This window comes from Oryx dammah, unplaced genomic scaffold, assembly GCF_014754425.2.
Source record: "Oryx dammah isolate SB20612 unplaced genomic scaffold, SCBI_Odam_1.1 HiC_scaffold_25, whole genome shotgun sequence".
NCBI classification, from domain to species: domain Eukaryota; kingdom Metazoa; phylum Chordata; class Mammalia; order Artiodactyla; family Bovidae; genus Oryx; species Oryx dammah.
The window spans coordinates 11,583,782-11,604,027 of record NW_024070209.1 but is presented as its reverse complement, the minus strand read 5'-3'; the positions used below and the strand labels follow the sequence as shown (position 1 = coordinate 11,604,027).

Sequence of the window (20,246 nt, the reverse complement as noted above, 5' to 3'; positions counted from 1 at the left end):
CAAGGGATTAATCCAAGAAGATATTAACAATTATAAATATATATGTACCCAAAATAGGAGTACCTCAATACATAAGGCAAATGCTAACAACTACTAAAGGGGAAATGGACAGTAACACAGTTTGCTGTGATCCACACAAAAGCTTTGGCGTAGTAAATAAAGCAGAAGTAAATGTTTTTCTGGAACTCTCTTGCCTTTTTGATGATCCAATGGATGTTGGCAATTTGACCTCTGGTTCCTCTGCCTTTTCTAAATCCAGCTTGAACATCTGGATGTTCACTGTTCACATAATGTTGAAGCCTGGCTTGGAGAATTTTGAGCATTACTTTAGTAGCATGTCAGATGAGTGCAATTGTGCAATAGTTTGAACATTCTTTGCTATTGCCTTTCTTTGGGACTGGAATGAAAACTGACCTTTCCAGTCCTGTGGCCATTGCTGAGTTTTCCAAATTTGCTGGCATACTGAGTGCGGCACTTTCACAGCATCATCTTCCAGGATTTGAAATAGCTCAACTGGAATTCCATCACATCCACTAGCTTTGTTCGTAGTGATGCTTCCTAAGGCCCACTTGACTTTGCATTCCAGGATGTCTGGCTCTGAGTGAGTGATCACACCATCATGGTTATCTGGATCATGAAGATCTTTTTTGTATAGTTCTTCTGTCTATTCTTGCCACCTCATCTGAATATCTTCTGCTTCTGTTAGATCATACCATTTCTGTCCTTTATTGTACCCATCTTTGCATGAAATGTTCCCTTGGTATTTCTTATTTTCTTGAAGACATCTCTAGTTTTTCCCATTCTATTGTTTTCCTCTATTTCTTTGCACTGATCACTGAGGAAGGCTTTCTTATCTCTCCTTGCTATTCTTTGGAACTATGCATTCAAATGGGTATAGCTTTCCTTTCTCCTTTGCCTTTAGCTTCTCTTCTTTTCTCAGCTATTTGTAAGGCCTCTTCAGAGCCATTTTGCCTTTTTGCATTTCTTTTTCTTGGGGATGGTCTTGATCACTGTCTCCTGTACAATGTCATGAACCTCCATCCATAGTTCTTCAGGCATTCTGTCTATCAGATCTAATTCCTTGAATCTATTAGTCACTTCCACTGTATAATCATAAGGGATTTGATTTAGGTCATACCTAAATGGTCTACTGGTTTTCCCTACTTTCTTTAATTTAAGTCTGAATTTGGCAATAAGGAGTTCATGATCTGAGCCACAGTCAGCTCCCAGTCTTGTTTCTGATTACTGTATAGAGCTTCTCCATCTTTGGCTGCAAAGAATATAATCAGTCTGATTTCGGTACTGACCATCTGGTGACGTCCATGTGTAGAGTCTTCTCTTGTGTTGTTGGACAAGGGTATTTGCTATGACCAGTGCATTCTCTTGGCAAAACTCTGTTAGCCTTTGCCCTGCTTCATTCTGTACTCCAAGGCCAAATATGCCTGTTATTCCAGGTATCTCTTGACTTCCTACTTTTGCATTTTAGTCCCCTATAATGAAAAGAACATCTCTTTTGGGTTTTAGTTCTAGAGGGTCTTGTAGGTCTTCATAGAACTGTTCAACTTCAGCTTCTTCAGCATTACTGGTCAGGGCATAGACATGGATTAATGTGATATTGAACGGTTTGCCTTGGGAATGAACAGAGATCATTCTGTTTCTTGAGATTGCATCCAAGTACTGCAATTCGGACTCTTTTGTTGACCATGAGGGCTACTCCATTTCTTCTAAGGGATTCTTGCCCACAGTAATAGGTATAATGGTCATCTGAGTTACATTCATCCATTCCAGTCCATTTTAGTTCACCGGTTCCTAAAATGTCAATATTCATTCCTGCCATCTCCTGTTTGACCACTTCCAACTTAACCTTGATTCATGGATCTAACATTCCAGGTTCCTATGCAATATTGTTCTTTACAGCATCACACTATACTTTCATCCTCAGTCACATCCACAGCTGGGTGTTGTTTTTGCTTTGGCTCCATCTCTTCATTCTTTCTGGAGTTATTTCTCCACTGATCTCCAGTAGTATATTGGGCACCTACTGACCTGGGGAGTTCATCTTTCTGTGTCCTATCTTTTTGCTTTTTCATACTGTTCATGGGGTCCTCAAGGCAAAAATACTGAAGTGGTTTGCCATTCCCTTCTCCAGTGGACCACTTTTTGTCAGAACTCTCCACTATGACCTGTCCATCTTGGGTGGTCCTACACGGCATGGCTCATAGTTTCATTGACTTAGACAAGGCTGTAATCCATGTGATCAGTTTGATTAGTTTTCTGTGATTGTGGTTTTCATTCTGTCTGCCCTCTGATGGAGAAGGATAAGAGTCTTATAGAAGCTTCCTGATGGGAGAAATTGACTGTGGGGAAAACTGGGTCTTATTCTGATGGGTGGGGCCATGCTATATACCTACTAGCAGGCTGCTAATTAGAGAAAGGAAATGTCTCAAAACTCAGAGAGTGGCACCAGGCCCCTCACCCACAACATGCATTTTGAGATAACATTGGCACAAGATGAGTCATCACAGGCCATAAAACAATTGACATGAATCTTGAAGAAGGGCAGGTTTCCAAGCAAATACATAGTCTTATTAAAATATATTGAAGAACAATTGTATCAGTAAAACATTGGTTTGTTGAGCCTTTATCAGTTCTGAGTCTTAGGTGGAATCGACTTGAAGAAAGACAGAGTCTAGGGTAAATACATAGTTCATTAACATAGCTTAAGAAAAATACTTATGTAAGAAAAATGCATTGGTTAGCTCAAGGTTTGAGAAAAATTAATCTCAGGTGGAACCAAGTATCGTCATGGCAACAAAGAATTTTAAAAGAAATCTCCTTTTAATTTTGTATATGAAAGGGAAAAAAGATCTGACACTTGTAGTTTGCTTCCTCCTGCTGCTTAAGAGGGAGAAGGCAATGGCAACCCACTCCAGTTCTCTTGTCTGGAAAATCCCATGGACGGAGGAGCCTGGAAGGCTGCAGTCCATGGGGTCGCTGAGGATCGGACACGACTGAGCGACTTCACTTTCACTTTTCACTTTCATGCATTGGAGAAGGAAATGGCAGCCCACTCCAGTGTTCTTGCCTGGAGAATCCCAGGGACGGGGGAGCCTGGTGAGCTGCCGTCTATTGGGTCGCATAGAGTTAAACATGACTGAAGTGACTTAGCAGCAGCAGCTGCTTAAGAGAGAGATAAAAATATCTGACACTTGCAGCCTATTTCCTCTGTTTGGGGGTCCCTAGCCATCCTATCTGTTACCCTCTCACTTGTTCCTCCCCAGACTAGCCCTGTTGCTTGTGGCTCTACCTGGTCCAGCATGTGGCATAACTGGCTCCTTGAACTAAAGCAGATTATGAACAACACCCAATATCCATCATGATCATGTGGAAAATTCTTAAAGAGATGGGAATACCAGATCACCTGCCCTCCTGAGAAATCTGTATGCAGGTCAAGAAGCAACAGTTAGAACTGGACATGGAACAATAGACTGGTTCTAAATCGGGAAAGGAGTAATCAAGGCTGTATATTGTCACCCTGCTTATTTAACTTATATGCCAAGTACTTCATGTGAAGTGCTGGGCTGGATGAAGCACAAGCTGGAATCAAGATTGCCAGAAGAAATATCAATAATCTCAGATATGCAGATGACACCACCCTTATGGCAGAAAGTGAAGAACTAAAGAGCCTCTTTAGTGAAAGAGGAGAGTGAAAAAGTTGGCTTAAAACTCAACATTCAGAAAACTAAGATCATGGCATCCAGTCCCACTACTTCATGGCAAATAGATGGGCAACAATGGAAACAGTGACAGACTTTATTTTGGGGGCTCTAAAATCACTGCAGATGGTGACTGCAGCCATGAAATTAAAAGACGCTTGCTCCTTGGAAGAAAAGCTATGACCAACCTAGACAGCATATTAAAAAGCAGAGACTTTACTTTGCCAACAAAGGTCCATATAGTCAAAGCTATGGTTTTTCCAGTAGTCATGTATGGATGTGAGAGTTGGACTATAAAGAAAGCTGAGTGCCAAAGAATTGATGCTTTTGAACTGTGGTGTTGGAGAAGACTCTTGAGAGTCCCTTGGGCTGCAAGGAGATCAAACCAGTCAATCCTAATGGAAATCAATCCTGACTATTCATTGGAATGACAGATGCTGAAGCTGAAACTCCCAACACTTTGGCCCCCTGCTGCAAAGAACTGACTCATTGGAAAAGACCCTGATGCTGGGAAAGATTGAAGACAGGAGGAGAAGGGGAGAACAGAGGATGAAATGGTTGGATGGCACCACCAACTTGATGGACATGAGTTTGAGCAAGCCTGTGAGTTGGTAACGGACAGGGAAACCTGGCGTATTGCAGTCCATGGGGTCAAAAAGAGTCAGACACAACTGAGTGACTGAACTGGACAGTATCACAGTAATAGTGGGGGACTTTAATACCCCATTCATACCAACAGATAGATCATCTGGACAGAAAATTATTAAGGAAACACAGGTTTTAAATAATACATTGGACCTGTTGCACCTAATTGATATCCACAGCACATTTCATCCAACGACAATAGATTTCACTTTTTTCTCAAGTGCACATGGAACATTTTCTAGGATAGATCACATCTTGGGCCACAAATCACGCCTTGGTAAATCTTTAGAAAGTGAAATCATTTCAAGCATCTTCTCTGACCACAACGCATAATCTCTGACCTAGATCAGACACCAACTACACACACACAAAAAAAAGAACTATGAAAAACAAATACATGGAGACTAAACAACATGCTTCTGAATAAACCAAAAGATCACTGAAGAAATCAAAAAGGAAATCAAAATATGCATAGAAACAAATGACAAGGAAAACACAACAACTCAAAACCTATGGAATGCAGCAAAAGCAATGCAGAGGGAAGTTTTATACAATACAAACCTACCTCAAGAAACAAGAGACACATAAACAACCTAACTTTACACCTAAAGAAACTAGAAAAAGAACAACAACAATAACAACAAAAAAAAAAAACCATAGTAGAAGGAAATAAATCAATGATCACAGCAGAAATAAATGAAAAAGAAATGAAGGAAACAATAGAAAAGATCAATAAAACTAAAAGCTGGTTCTTTGAGAAAAACAAAATTGACAAACCATTAGCTAGACTCATCAACCTTGAGCTGTATTCATGTAACATGGCAAACTGACAAAGGTTTCCTTCAGCAGCTATATAGCAGGTGAAATTACAGGAGATGCAGTAAGGTCTAACTCTAAAGTGACTGTTTTTCCATTTAAACTACCTTTGGCTACCTGACACCAAATTTTACTGAGTTGATGGCAGTATTTGATGTTTTGCTTTATCTAAAAAAAGAGGAAATCAAAGAAAAAAAGATGAAAAAAAATTTTTAAAACTTGCCCTCAATTAATCACAATTCTCTTTACAATGAGGCTTCCTCACTTGTGTAACAGCTCAAATTTCAGAAAATCTGAGGTTGCTTTTAAGCATTAAATAGGACAAGAAACTAAGTCACTGCAAATTGTTAAATTAAAAAGAAAAAAACACCATTTAAACACTGTCAGTCCAGTTTGCAGGAACATTCGTTTTACAGAGATCAAATTCCTGATTCAACAAATGCTCCCAACCTTTTGATAACTATTCTCAGATTAAGCTTTTTACCATAAAGTTCCCACCATACTATTCTTAAGTCTTGATTCCATACTGAGGATTCTAAACAAAATCTAAACAGCTGACCTTAACAGTCTCACAGTTTTACAACATTACCATAACACTGCTATCCATCTTTGTTCCACATTACCACTATCCATAAGGTTTCCTCCTCTCTGAACCACTGAAACATTTTTCCTATAAAGAGCCCAACTGTCACATAGGCTGGATTACGCCACTGTAACAAACAACTCCCAAATATCAGTGACTTAAAAGAATAAAGATTCATTCTTGTTGATGGCATATGCATATTTCCACTGTGGGTCAGCAGGAGTCTCTGCTCTACAAAATCCTCATTCTAAGAAGGAGCCAACATCCAGAGAAACTGTCAACAAAACTTTTCTGTAAATGGCCATATAGTAAATATATTCAGCTTTATAGGACATATGGTCTCTATAACAACTATTTAACTTTGCTATTGTAATGCAAAAGTGGCCACAGATAATACATAAACAAATAAGTATGGCTATGTTCCAATAAAACTTTATTTAAAAATACAGATAACAGACCATATTTGGCCCACAGCCTTATCAGAGAGCTACAGGTCACTGTGGCAGAGACTAAGATGACTTCAGCTCACACATCGCAGGTCAAAGCAACTCACATGGCCACATCTAACTTCCAAGGACCAAGGGCATGTAATCATAACATGTGACTGGGAAAAGAAAAGGAAATTTGGGGTAGATAACATGGAAGAATTGATGCTTTTGAACTGTGGTGTTGGAGAAGATTCTTGAGAGTCTCTTGGACTGCAAGGAGATCAAACCAGTCAATCTTAAAGGAAATCAGGCCTAAATATTCAATGGAAGGACGGTTGCTGAAGCTGAAACTCCAATACTTTGGCCACCTGATGCGAAGAACTCACGCATTGGAAAAGACCCTGATGCTGGGAAAGACTGAAGGCAGGAGGAAAAGGGGCCAACAGAGTATGAGATGGTTGGATGGCATCACCAACCAGATGGACATAAGTCAGTATTAACATAAGTGTGAAGGCTAGTCATTTAGCCTGTGCATGAGCCCAGGAAACTACCCTGCATCAACATTTAGCAGTGTTCTGGAGCTGCAGATTCTTAACATATATCCTTCAGGAGTATCAAGACTGTCCCATATTACTAACGCTACCACCAGCAAATGAGCAAGAATCCCATTCTTTGCCTGAGTTTCCTCCTGAGAGCTTAATGTCAGCTTTTTTCTCCAGGATCCTGGAATGAGTCACAACCCCTCCACTAAATTCTTGATTTAGACTCTTTAATTGGGTGTGCCTGGCTGATTCTGGGTGTGGTGCCATGTTTGGCACCATCTCCTCTGAGAATGCTGATGTGATGGAATTCAGCTGTATTTAAGACTAGTTTAACTTGTAATTTTCCACTATTTCTTTATCAGGGTGAGGAAACGCACAAAACATGCAACAAGTTCTTCACTTAGCACTATCAAATCCCAAAAGAACTAAGACCTTTGTCAACTACCTTCTATGAAGCAGTATTAACAAATCCCACTCAGACTGCCAATCATGTGAGACAAATAGTTTACCCAACTGCAAGATGCTTGTGCACGAGCGCTCAGTCGTGTCCAGCTCTTTGTGACCCCATGGACTGAAGCCTGCCAGGCTCCTCTGTCCGTCGGATTATCCAGGCAACAATACTGGAGTGGGTTATCATTTTCTTCTCCAGGGGATCTTTCCAACCCAGGGATCAAATCCAAGTCTGCAGTGCCTCCTGCATTGGTAGGCATTTTCTTTACCACTGAGCCACCTGGGAAGCCCCACAAGATGCTAAATGAACCATTTTTCAACTGAGAGCTCTAATTCAAATGTACCTGATATACTGTCATCACAGTGACCTAAAAACAACATAGTTGTTTTTTTAATTCAAAAATACTCCTCCTCTACTTACTGTGAGTATGTGACTTTGGGCAAATTATTTAACTTATCTGAACTTCAGTCTCCTCAGTTATAAAATGGGGATACTAATATCTGTAAGAACATTGCTGTTATTATTAAATGAACTAAGATATATAATACATCTTGCACCAATCAATAAATGCTAGTTTCTTTCTAACCTTCCTCTCCCTACTTTATCCCCACCTCCAAGGAGTATACAATGAAAAAGTCTGGAGAGTCTAGGATGGGTGTGCCTGCTTAACTTGCTGAGGCACAGCTTGGAGACACTAGAGTTTTTGACAACTCAGTATCTTCTGAGCGGAAGGTAAATTAATGATATCCGTCTCCTACTTCCTCATTTTAGCTGTGCCTCCCAAGTTCCTGAAAGGTGGGTGTGATTATATGTTTAATGTTTATGTCATGATTAACATCAGAAAGAAAACTGCTCTATTTTCTGATTCAGAAGTCAAAATGTTCTACATTTCAGGAAGAATGTGAAAATCAGAACTACTAACTACCTAGTGGATACCAACCTGAACTTTCTCTCAACTATATAATAAAAAGCCAATTTGATGCTCAAAGAGGAAACTGTGTAGAGTTAATATGGCAAATGCTAATAATTAATTACTAAATCTACATGGTTGGTCTTTTGCTTAATAAAAGGGCAGCAGAGGGCAGAGTGGCAGAACTTAACACACTCATACACTAACACTCCCTGAAGTTGGGGGAAAAAACTATACCATCTAATAGAAAGCAAAATCTTTCTGATTTTTTCCTATTTTTATAAATTTTGTTGTCTTATACCAATCTACCTAAATGTTCATAGACCCCCTTAAGAAGGCCACACTCAGAGGAACAGCACAAGGCTAGTTAGGAAAAGGAATTTCCACCTGGCAGCCATAAAAATCCCCTTACTCTCTAACACAGTCAGCTGAAATCGACTGGTCTATTGAGTGTATTCTCAGCTTCTACCACAAAAACTCCAATAAAGCACTGCTGCTGCTGCTGCTGCTGCTGCTGCTGCTGCGTCGCGTCAGTCGTGTCCGACTCTGTGCGACCCCAGAGACGGCAGCCCACCAGGCTCCCCCGTCGCTGGGATTCTCCAGGCAAGAACACTGGAGTGGGCTGCCATTTCCTTCTCCAATGCATGAAAGTGAAAAGTGAAAGTGAAGTCGCTCACTCGTGTCTGACTCTTTGCAACCACATGGACTGTAGCCCACCAGGCTCCTCCACCCATAGGACTTTCCAGGCAAGAGTACTGAAGTAGGTAGGGTGCCATTGCCTTCTCCCAATAAAACACTACAAACCTTTATTAACTTTTTTAATTTTTAAATCCAATAATGAAAATACTAAGTTAAATTAAATAAGCCTTAGAAAAATCAGTTACATAGAAGCAGTAAGCAGTGAGTTTCTACAACCTAAGTAGCAAAAGAGAGATTTTTTTTTTCAATTAAACAGAAGTAAGAAAAAGAACTGTGTATTTAGTAGCCATCAATGCCACAACTTCAGCGGGGACCTAATCCACAATATGCTCTTCAACAGGAAACAAAAATAATGTGAAATCAGCGATTTTTTTTTTAAGTTCAATAATTGGCTTATTAAAAGCTCTCTCAAGCAGTTTCTGGGACACAGAGCAGTCCCACCTTATTAAAAGGTTTCTCGGGTAGTTTCTGGGACACAAAGCTATGCTTTCAGCTTCCTCTGGTCTCCAAAAATTTTTAAGCTAAAGAGGGAACAAACTGTTCATAGCTCCTTTCTTAAGTAATGTAGGAGACCAGACAAAAGTGGTCCATTTTATGAAGTCTCAAGAGAGAAAGGACATGTGTACACTTAGGACCAATTCACACTGTTGTATGGCAGAAACCAACACAACACCGAGAGGCAATTATCCTCCAATCAAAAAGAAAAAAAAAAAGTGGCCATTTTAACTCAAAACTTCTCAGTAGAAAACAAGAATCTAGAAAATTAGATGAGACGATTACTGCTGGCACTAAAAGCAATCTGGAGCTGGGGATATACATCTTGATATCACTACAATCTCTCTGGGTGGTTTTTGGAAGCCACTTAACTTTATCTACTTAAACTGAGAGCAATACTAACCATACTTTCTGAACTGAAAATAGGCCAATTAAAAATAAATTTAAAACTAAGGGCTATTTAAATGCTGATTAAGAAATAATAATGAAGAGAGCAAACACAACTGGGAATGAGTCAATACCCAAAGGATATATCCCTAGTAGATAAACAATTCTTGATTAAGTCATCTTTTTAATCCTTGGAGTATATTGTAAATCTGATTGCACACTATCACACTTGGCTTCACTGCAGGAAACACCTAAGACAGTGAGCACAATAATTCAACATGAGATATTCTTTAGCAACCAACCCTGTAAGTTTCTGCCTTCTACTGTTGAATTCACTGAAATTTAGATTCCAAATAATTTCTACAAAACTCAGCTTCAGCTTCCAGAATCGATCTTATTAAATCAGAATTAATCCTGGAGGCCCAGAATAAACTACAGTAGTTTAACCAGACTCTGTTGCACAGCCATAGAAAAACAGAGTCGCTCTCTGGAAATGAATATACTCTAATGTTCTTCAAGAGAAATCTCTCAGGATAAACTTCAGTTAAATAATTCTGTGAGCATTTACAGACACAACAAATGTAGATTCTCTTCTGGGAACTTACAAGTTAAATTTAATCATTATAACAGCACAGTGCAGAAATTTCTTGCTTTACATTCCAGCTCTATTACTTATTGGTTGTAGAACCCTGGGAAAGTTACCTAACCAATCAGACATGAAATGGTAATAGTGACACCTAAGCCACAAGATATCGGTTAACTCTGGCTATTATAATATAACTGAGTCTGGTCTCAGGGTTATTTTGAAGATTAAATAATGTACTCACCTAGCAAGACATATGACACAGTAGTTCAGTAGTTCCTAAATGTAGTTTCCTTGTCCTTTTCATTATTTCTAGATTTTCTTCTTATTTCAATTTCATCCACTTTTTTTGAACTTTATCCTCCGTACCAAAAGTCTATAGCATCTACTTCAAGTCATGGTGAGAGAAACAATATAATAAGGAAAATATTATCATTTATTTAGGGTTAACTATTAGCCAGACACTGAGCTAACTGCTTTATATAGGTTATCTCTCTTAATCCTTACAACCTTCATAAAGTAGTTACATTATTCCAATTAAAGAAACTGAGGTTAAAAGGTTAGATAATATGCCCAAACTCACTGGGTCACTTATAATCATTACTTTTGCCCAACCAAGAATCACTCCCTAATCACTATCTCATTTTCCTTCCCCCAGAGATAACCACTACACTGAGTTTGTGATAATCATTTTCTTGTTCTCCTCTATATCTTACCATATACATACGCACCTATAAACAAGATTGGTTAGCTTTGCTCATTCTTGAATATTACACAGACTGAATATAAGACATTCTATTGTGCCCTGCTTCTTTCAATATTACATAAATAATGAGCTGAACCCATGTGGTTCTACCTTACCTATGAGTCATCCATTTTCATTATTATACACTGTTCTACAACTTGAACATATAATAATTCATCCATCCTATTGTTTTTGTACATCTGAATTATTTCCATGGTTTAACTATTATGTACATTGGTGATGTGACCATTTCCTTGACATGTAATCTGATGTATAAGCAAAAGATTTTCTTTAGGGCAGTGATCTTCAAACAGACACATATCTACACAAAGGGTACACAAAGAACATACACAGAGTTTCCAAACAGTAAATGGGCATACAGTTTCTCAAGAATTCAACTCAGACCCATAACTCCAGTACATACTACTTTCTAATACTAATCTAAGAACAGGCTGCATTTGTAATATAGATAAAGGCTTACGCCTCACCCATCCCAAATATTCACAGAAGGGTAAAATATTCAGTCTTGAGGGGGAAGAAGGAATTGACAGGCAAGAATAATGTTATAAATTCCATAACAGAGATATGAACAATGTTGTTTTGAAGCAAAGAAAATGAACTACTTTAACTACCTGAAGGAGTTAGGAGAAAAGAGATGACAGACACCTAAAGCGGGCCTTGAAGAATAAGTATGGCTCTGAGGTGAAGATGGCTGAAAGGACAACCCTGACAAACAGGCCAATGAGATGTAAGAAGAAATCATTAGGTACAGCGTCAGGAAAAAACTAATAAAGGGGAATACTTCAACTGGGAGATGAGCCCCTTTTGCCACTGGGAAGGTTAAGATGGACTAGAAAGGAAAAGGTATATTAGAAAACAAGATACTGGAATAATATGTACCTATGGAGAAGGCAATGGCACCCCATTCCAGTACTCTTGCCTGGAAAAGTCCCATGGACGGAGGAGCCTGGTGGGCTACAGTCCATGGGGTCGCAAAGAGTCGGACACGACTGAGCGACTTCACTTTCACTTTTCACTTTCATGCACTGGAGAAGGAAATGGCAACCCACTCCAGTGTTCTTGCCTGGAGAATCCCAGGGACTGGGGAGCCTGGTGGGCTGCCGTCTATGGGGTCGCAAAGAGTCGGACACAACTGAAGCGACTTAGCAGCAGCAGCAGCAGCAGCAGAACAACAAATACGACATGGGCAAAAGGCTGGTAGACAGTATGTAAGACATACTAATAAAATGGAAAAGAAAGAATGCTGAGAAAACTAAACTGAGCCTCAATCTCTCCAGTGGAGCCACGGTGTGCCAGCAAGAGCTGCTCTAAACCTCATTTCAAAAGGGAAGTGCTCCTTGGTATTAGGGATGAGAGATGAATACTGATTTATCAACAACTAATTGCCTTTGCACTAACCACTGCCATATTGCTCAGTTATAAACAGAGAAATTCTGTTTCATGCAATATAGAGTTGCCCTTGTTAGGAGCAGCTCAATTCTGATAAAACATACATATAACCCATCATTTGACCTTTGATTTGGAGCCAACATTTGAAACTACTGTTTCTCCATCTATGGCAGCTTAACTATGTATGGCATGACTTTCCAAACTGGCAGCCACATGGGACTCTTAACCTAACTCCCTATCAGCTGCTCTGCAATGGTAACTGTAGTTTTGGGGTAATCCCCCCTACAGAGCTCCCAAAAAGCAATGTCAAACAACCCTAAAGGTACTGTTGAAATTTGGTGAGCATCACCCAGATACTGAGATGAGGTGCAGAGCTACAAATAGAAAAAGAAAGTTCATGTAAAGCACACTGATAATCAAACCACTTTAATCAGTTCCTACCACTTCATACATATCTTTCCTTTATTCAGTTCTTACAGAAGGTGCTGAAATGCTACAGCCTAAACATAAGCAGATGAATGAGTTCAGTGAGTTTACTTGACAAATGATCAAAATAAACTGAGTACCTAACGTGATCACTCACCGAGAGCCAGACATCCTGGAATGCAAAGTCAAGTGGGCCTTAGGAAACATCACTACGAACAAAGCTAGTGGAGGTGATGGAACTCCAGTCCTAAAAGATGATGCGGAAGTGTTACATCCAATATGTCATAAATGTGGGAAACTCAGCAGTGGCCACGGGACTGGAAAAGGTCAATTTCAGTTTCATTCCAATCACAAAGAAAGGCAATGCCAAAGAATATTCAAACTACTGCACAATTGCACTCATCTCACAAGCTAGCAAAGTAATGCTCAAAATTCTCCAAGCCAGGCTTCAACAGTACGTTAACCGTGAATGTCCAGATGTTCAAGGTGGATTTAGAAAAGGCAGAAGAACCAGAGGTCAAATTGCCAACATCCACTGGATCATCGAAAAAGCAAGAGAGTTCCAGAAAAACATCTACTTCTGCTTTATTGACTACGCCAAAGCCTTTCACTGTGTGAATCACAACAAACTGTGGAAAATTCTTCAAGAGATGAGAATACCAGACCACCTGACATGCCTCCTGAGAAATGTGTATGTGGGTCAAGAAGCAACAGTTAGAACTGGACATGGAACAACTGACTGGTGCCAAATCGAGAAAGGAGTACCTCAAGGCTGTATATTGTCACCCTGCTTATTTAACTTATATGCAGAGTACATCATGTGAAATGCTGGGCTGGATGAAGCACAAGCTGGAATCAAGATTGCCAGGAGAAATAGCAATAACCTCAGATATGCAGATGACACCACCCTTATGGCAGAAAGTAAAGAACTAAAGAGCCTCTTAGTGAAAGAAGAGAGTGAAAAAGTTGGCTTAAAGCTCAACATTCAGAAAACTAAGATCATGGCATAGGTCCCACCACTTCATGGCAAATAGATGGGGAAACAATGGAAACAGTGAGAGACTTTATTTTGGGGGGCTCCAAAATCACTGCAGATGGTGACTGCAGCCATGACATCAAAAGATGCTTGCTCCTTGGAATAAAAGCTACGACAAACTTAGACAGCATAGTAAAAAGTAGAGACATTATTTTGCCAATAAAGGTCTGTCTAGTCAAAGCTATGGTTTTCCAGTAGTCATGTATGGATGTGAGAGTTGGACTATAAAGAAAGCTGAGCGCCGAAGAATTGATGCTTTTGAACTGTGGTGTTGGAGAAGACTCTTCAGAGTCCCTTGGACTGCAAGGAGATCAAATCAGTCCAACCTACAAGAAATCGATCCTGAATATTGTTTCAGCTTTCAGTTCCAGCATCAGATGCTGAAGCTGAAACTCCAATACTTTGGCCACCTGACGCGAAGAAATGACTCAGTGGAAAAAACCCTGATGCTGGGAAAGATTGAAGGCGGGAAGAGAAGGGGACGACAGAGGATGAGATGGTTGGATGGCATCACCAACTCAAGGGACATGAGTTTGAGTAAGCTCCAGGAGTTGGTGATGGACAGGGAGGCTTAGCGTGCTGCAGTCCGTGGGGTCACAAAGAGTCGGACACGACTGAGCTACTGAACTGAACTGAAATGACCTAACATGACCCAATGAGTGTAGCAGGTACTAGAAACAAGGAATTCATAACCTGCTCAGAATACAAATGTGAACAACTAAACCTAATGAGTTAAATGTTATAACAGAAATTATAAAAAGTGTGAAATCTAAGTGTAAAGAAATAACAGAAAAGTTCTAATAGGAATTGAGTCAGGGAAACATAACAGAATAAGCACCATCTCACTCAGACCTTGAAAAAATACTAGGAATTTATCTGGAGGGTGTGAGTAAAAGAAAAGGAAGAGATTAAATTCTCCAGGAATATAACAATCCAATGTGTCTGTATCAGTGGTTCTCAACTTTGCCTGGAAAAAGAAGGAGTTAATTATGGATACATAATTCTATGTACATTTCTGAGGTAGAGGTTTGAGAAGCAATAACTAAAAAAAAAAAAAAAAAAAACAGAGTAATTGGGTTAGGAGATAGGGTCATAACAAAAGGACAGCTAGATTATGACTAGACTGAAACGGTCTTCAAAGTCAGGCTAGCCCTCTAAAAGGCCATTCCAAAACTATTACAAAATTTCTATGTGGTCATTATTACTGGGAAAGGAACTATACCTTTCATCATATTCAAATTCTGTCCCGCCCCCCAAAAAATCTCTTTTGTTAGCAATAATTTAACCAAGTTTCTAAACAGGAGAATGACATGAAACGACTCTTTCCTGTGGTGACCAAAAATACATTCATGCGTGTGTGCTCCGTCACTACTCCAGGCAAGAATACTGGAGGGGGTTGCTATGCCCTCCTTGAGAGGACCTTCCCAACCCAGGGACTGAACCGGCATCATAGACATTAAAAATTAAAACAAAACAAAGGGCTTCCCTGATGAGTCAGTCGGTCATAAAGGTAAAAAATCTACCTGCAATGCAGGAGAGCTAAGTGCTAAGTCACTTTAGTCATGTCCGACTCTGAGACTCTGTGGACTATAGCCCCCCAGGCTCCTCTGTCCATGGATTTCCCACGGAAGAATACTGGAGTGGGTTGCCATGCCCTCCTCTGACCCACGTTCAATCCCTGGGTCAGAAAATACCCTGAAGAAGGAACTGGCAACCCACTCCAGTATTCTTCCCTTGGAAATCTCAAAGACAGAGGAGTCTCGGGCTAGAGTCCATGGGGTCGCAAGAGTCAGACACGACTTAATGACTAAACCGCCATCACCACTTTAAAAATTAAAATTTACAAATATATTTTTAAGTATCTGTATGCAGGTCAGGAAGCAACGGTTAGAACTGGACATGGAACAACAGACTGGTTCCAAATAGGAAAAGGAGTACGTCAAGGCTGTATATTGTCACCCTGCTAGTTTAACTTCTATGCAGAGTACATCATGAGAAACTCTGGACTGGAAGAAACACAAGCTGGAATCAAGATTGCTGGGAGAAATATCAATAACCTCAGATATGCAGATGACACCACCTTTATGGCAGAAAGTGAAGAGGAGCTAAAAAGCCTCTTGATGAAAGTGAAAGAGGAGAGTGAAAAAGTTGGCTTAAAGCTCAACATTCAGAAAACAAAGATCATGGCATCCGGTCCCATCACTTCATGGGAAATAGATGGGGAAACAGTGGAAACAGTGTCAGACTTTATCTTTTTGGGCTCCAAAAATCACTGCAAATGGTGACTGCAGCCATGAAATTAAAAGACACTTACTCCTTGGAAGAAAACTTATGACCAACCTAGATAGCATATTGAAAAGCAGAGACATTACTTTGCCAACTAAGGTCCGTCTAGTCAAGGCTATGGTTTTTCCTGTGGTCATATATGGATGTGAGAGTTGGACTGTGAAGAAGGCTGAGCGCTGAAGAATTGATGCTTTTGAACTGTGGTGTTGGAGAAGATTCTTGAGGGTCCCTTGGACTGCAAGGAGACCTAACCAGTCCATTCTGAAGGAGATCAACCCTGGGATTTCTTTGGAAGGAATGATGCTGAAGCTGAAACTCCAGTATTTTGGCCACCTCATGAGAAAAGCTGACTCATTGGAAAAGACTCTGATGCTGGGAGGGATTGGGGGCAGGAGGAGAAAGGGACGACCGAGGATGAGATGGCTGGATGGCATCACTGACTCGATGGACATGAGTCTGAGTGAATTCCGGGAGATGGTGATGGACAGGGAGGCCTGGCGTGCTGCGATTCATGGGGTTGCAAAGAGTCGGACATGACTGAGCGACTGAACTGAACTGAACTGAAAGGATAAAATATATAGATTTCATTAGTCACTCATTATATCCAAGCATTCTCCTAACCTCTACACATTCATTTAATTCTTACAATAACTTTATGGGATAGGCACTATTATTATCATTCATTTAAATGATGAGAAACCAGAGGCCAATATAAGTTGATTTGACCACGGCGGCATATCCTCTTATTCTCCACTGTGGTGGATATTACAAGTACTTGAGTTGGATTACGAGTAACTTAAGTTTTCCAGAAGTTGCTAAGGAAACATAAAGTGCATTATCAGGTTCAGGAACAAACTAGCAAAACAGGTACTTGGGCTTCGTAGGACTGTGACAGATATAAAAATTCAGCTCATACAGATGCCTCAAATCAGGAAGCCCCCTTATTCTCTGTAGAAAATCATGCTTAAGAAACAAACCCTGAATAGAGCAGTAGTTTCTACTGAAGTACAGAAAGAAAACATTTGCATTCTTACTATCAATCTCTTAATCTCATCCATTTAAATTTCTATTTTCCAATGTATGTTTTATAAAATATATAATATTTTAGTACTTGCACATAATTTATAAATAAATATACTTTAAAGAGGGTAAGTGTGCTCATTGTTTACTGACAGGAATACATGGTCAAAAAATAGACAACTTAGCAAAAAAAATTACATCACTATAAAGATGGTTTGACTTTTATTTTAAAGGTTTCCTTTTACACCCTAAAGTTTCAGGATATTTTTAACTGTTTAACTGGTCACCAGATGAATTCCAAAAACACCATGTTGACTGTTCCTACCCTGCAATAAAGGTCCTTCTCAGAAACTTTCAACAAAACTTGAATGAAGGACAAATAATGCATCTGGCATCCCAGAAGGTCCTTTCAGTATCATGAGTGTAAAGGTAACATCTGGGACAGTGTTTTGACACTCACCAAGATTAAATAATTTTTAGAACTATGATGAAATTTGAAGGATAGAGAACTAAAGACTCTCAATCCCAGAACTATTAGAATATTTATTTTCTCCGAGAATAGTCACTGTTCATTTTAGAAAGTCTATTTCTCTGGTGGCTCAGATGGTAAGGAATCTGCCTTCAATGTAGGAGACCCAGGTTCAATCCCTGGGTCGGGAAGACACCCTGGAGAAAGGAATGGCAACCCACTCCAGTATTCTTGCCTGGAGAATCCCATGGAGAGGGGAGTCTGGCAAGCTACAGTCCATGGGGTTGCAAAGAGTCAGACACGACTGAGTGACTAACACTTATCTTAGAAAAAACATTTTCTTCCATACAAAGATTGGAATTTAGAATAAAGGAAGTTAATATCTTTAAAACCATTTCACTTCCCAGGAAAAATGTGTGAAAGCTTGTTGGAAGTGTTAATTCACTACCTTAACTCGAGGGCAATTTGACAATATTTATAAAAATTGTAAATGTACATTTCCTTTGATCCAGCAATACCATTTCTTGTAATTCATAAGATGATTAGACATATGTACAAAGATGTAATATAAGAACTTATAATTGCTAGAAAATTGAAATAATCTAAATGTTTATCATTATTATTGATTAAATAAATTGTGTAATCTATATAAAGGAATACTAATCTGCTGTACTTCTGAGTCAATGCATATTTTTGAATTTTAGAAATAGGTTACAAAATATCAGGTATAAATTGAATTGTTTTAAATGAGATCATAAATGTATATAAATGGATTGAAAAACATCTGGAATGAAGTATACCAAAATTAGCTTAGGGTATTGATAATGGGATTTTAAGTATTTTTTACTTTTATCTTTAAACTTTTCCTTTTAGTATGATTTTTTTACTAAACACACACACACACACACACACATACACACACATATAATTTTTAAAATCGGAGAGGAAAAAATCCCTTTTCATCTCATAAAACAAAGAATTCTAAGATTTGGATCATCTTATCAAAGACCTGAACCTATTTCTTTTCATGACAGATGCTAAGTACTGTTAATTTAGAGAAGAATAAGATAATTTCATCTTAAGAGCAATGGTTCTCAAAGTGACCAGCAGCTGATCAGCATCACCAAAAACTAGCTAGAAATGCAAAATCTCAGGCTCTACTCCAGACCTGCTGAACTAGAACATCTGAGGGTGGAGCCCACAACCTGTATCCAGTTGATTCTGATCCATTCTCCAGTTTGAGGACCACTGTTTAACATGAACTCACAATCTGGTGACCTGAAAGACCAATTTAAACACCTCTTGGTATTGTTGCTGCTCCTACTGCTGCTAAGTCACTTCAGTCGTATCCAACTCTGTGACCCCACAGACGGCAGCCCACCAGGCTCCCCCATCCCTGGGATTCTCCAGGCAAGAACATTGGAGTGGGTTGCCATTTCCTTCTACAGTGCATGAAAGTGAAAAGTGAAAGGGAAGTCGCTCAGTCATGTCCAAGTCTTTGCGACCCCATGGACTGCAGCCTACCACGCTCCTCTGTCCATGGGATTTTCCAGGCAAGAGTACTGGAATTGGGTGCCATTGCCTTCTCCACTTGATATTGTTAGTGCCACATAAATCCAAACAAATGTAGATGACATCTCCACTAAGAGAACCTTCTTTCTGATAAATGTAGGGGATAAAGGCCTCAAAAATATTCAAAACATCATTAATGAAGGAGCAATCCCACCTGACCTGTGACTAATCTTGGTGCAAAGAGAACAAATAACAAAACTGCCAAGCCGAACATTACAAACAACAGCTCCAGATGGTGAATCCTATCAAAAGCCTGGTGCTACCCAGGGCAACCTTCTGAAAACTCTAGACAGTAACAAACAGAATCCCAGCTGATCACATACTGATAGAACAGACCTCTGGCAAAGATGTACGGCTTATACAACATACAATGGAACTATTAACAGGATCCAAGCATTAAGTCATCTCAAAATGTCAAGAACATCCATATTAAAGCTCAGAGTTGCTTAATTATGAACAAACTAAATATGCCAAAAATAAGTCCAAAAGTTTTTCATAGCAAATTTACTTGAGTTCATTTCTCCAGGGGTCCAGGGGAAGAGGTGAAAAAAAAATACATAGTATTAAAATAAAGAAAATGTGAGAGACATAATAAATACAGGAAAGAGGCGTTAAATATATGGACAATGCACTTAAAATTACTCCATCTATGAATACAACTTAAAAAAGAGTTCTCATTTACAGTTTTGCAAGAAATTTTTATATACTCAAAAAAAAAAAAAAATTTGCCCATATGGTATCTTTCTCCTCTTCAAGATACTTGCCTGCCATCTGCTGGAAAACTGTCCTAATCAATGTATAAACCTACATTACATATGCTATAAATGGCATCATCATTGATATGGCCCAGCTCAGCCCACTCGAGTACTCTTGCCTGGAAAATCCCATGGACGGAAGGGCCTGGTAGGCTGCAATCCATGGGGTCACTAAGAATCAGGCACAACTGAGAGACTTCACTTTCACTTTTCACTTTTATGCACTGGAGAAGGAAATGGCAACCCACTCCAGTGTTCTTGCCTGGAGAATC

General features: G+C 39.5%; 1 protein-coding gene across 1 annotated transcript in view; it reads right to left on the bottom strand.

Annotated features, from left to right (window-relative positions):
* The window catches only part of EXOC6B (exocyst complex component 6B), a 697,089-nt gene that overhangs the window by 644,520 nt on the left and 32,323 nt on the right, over positions 1 to 20,246 (bottom strand). The window lies entirely within an intron of this gene.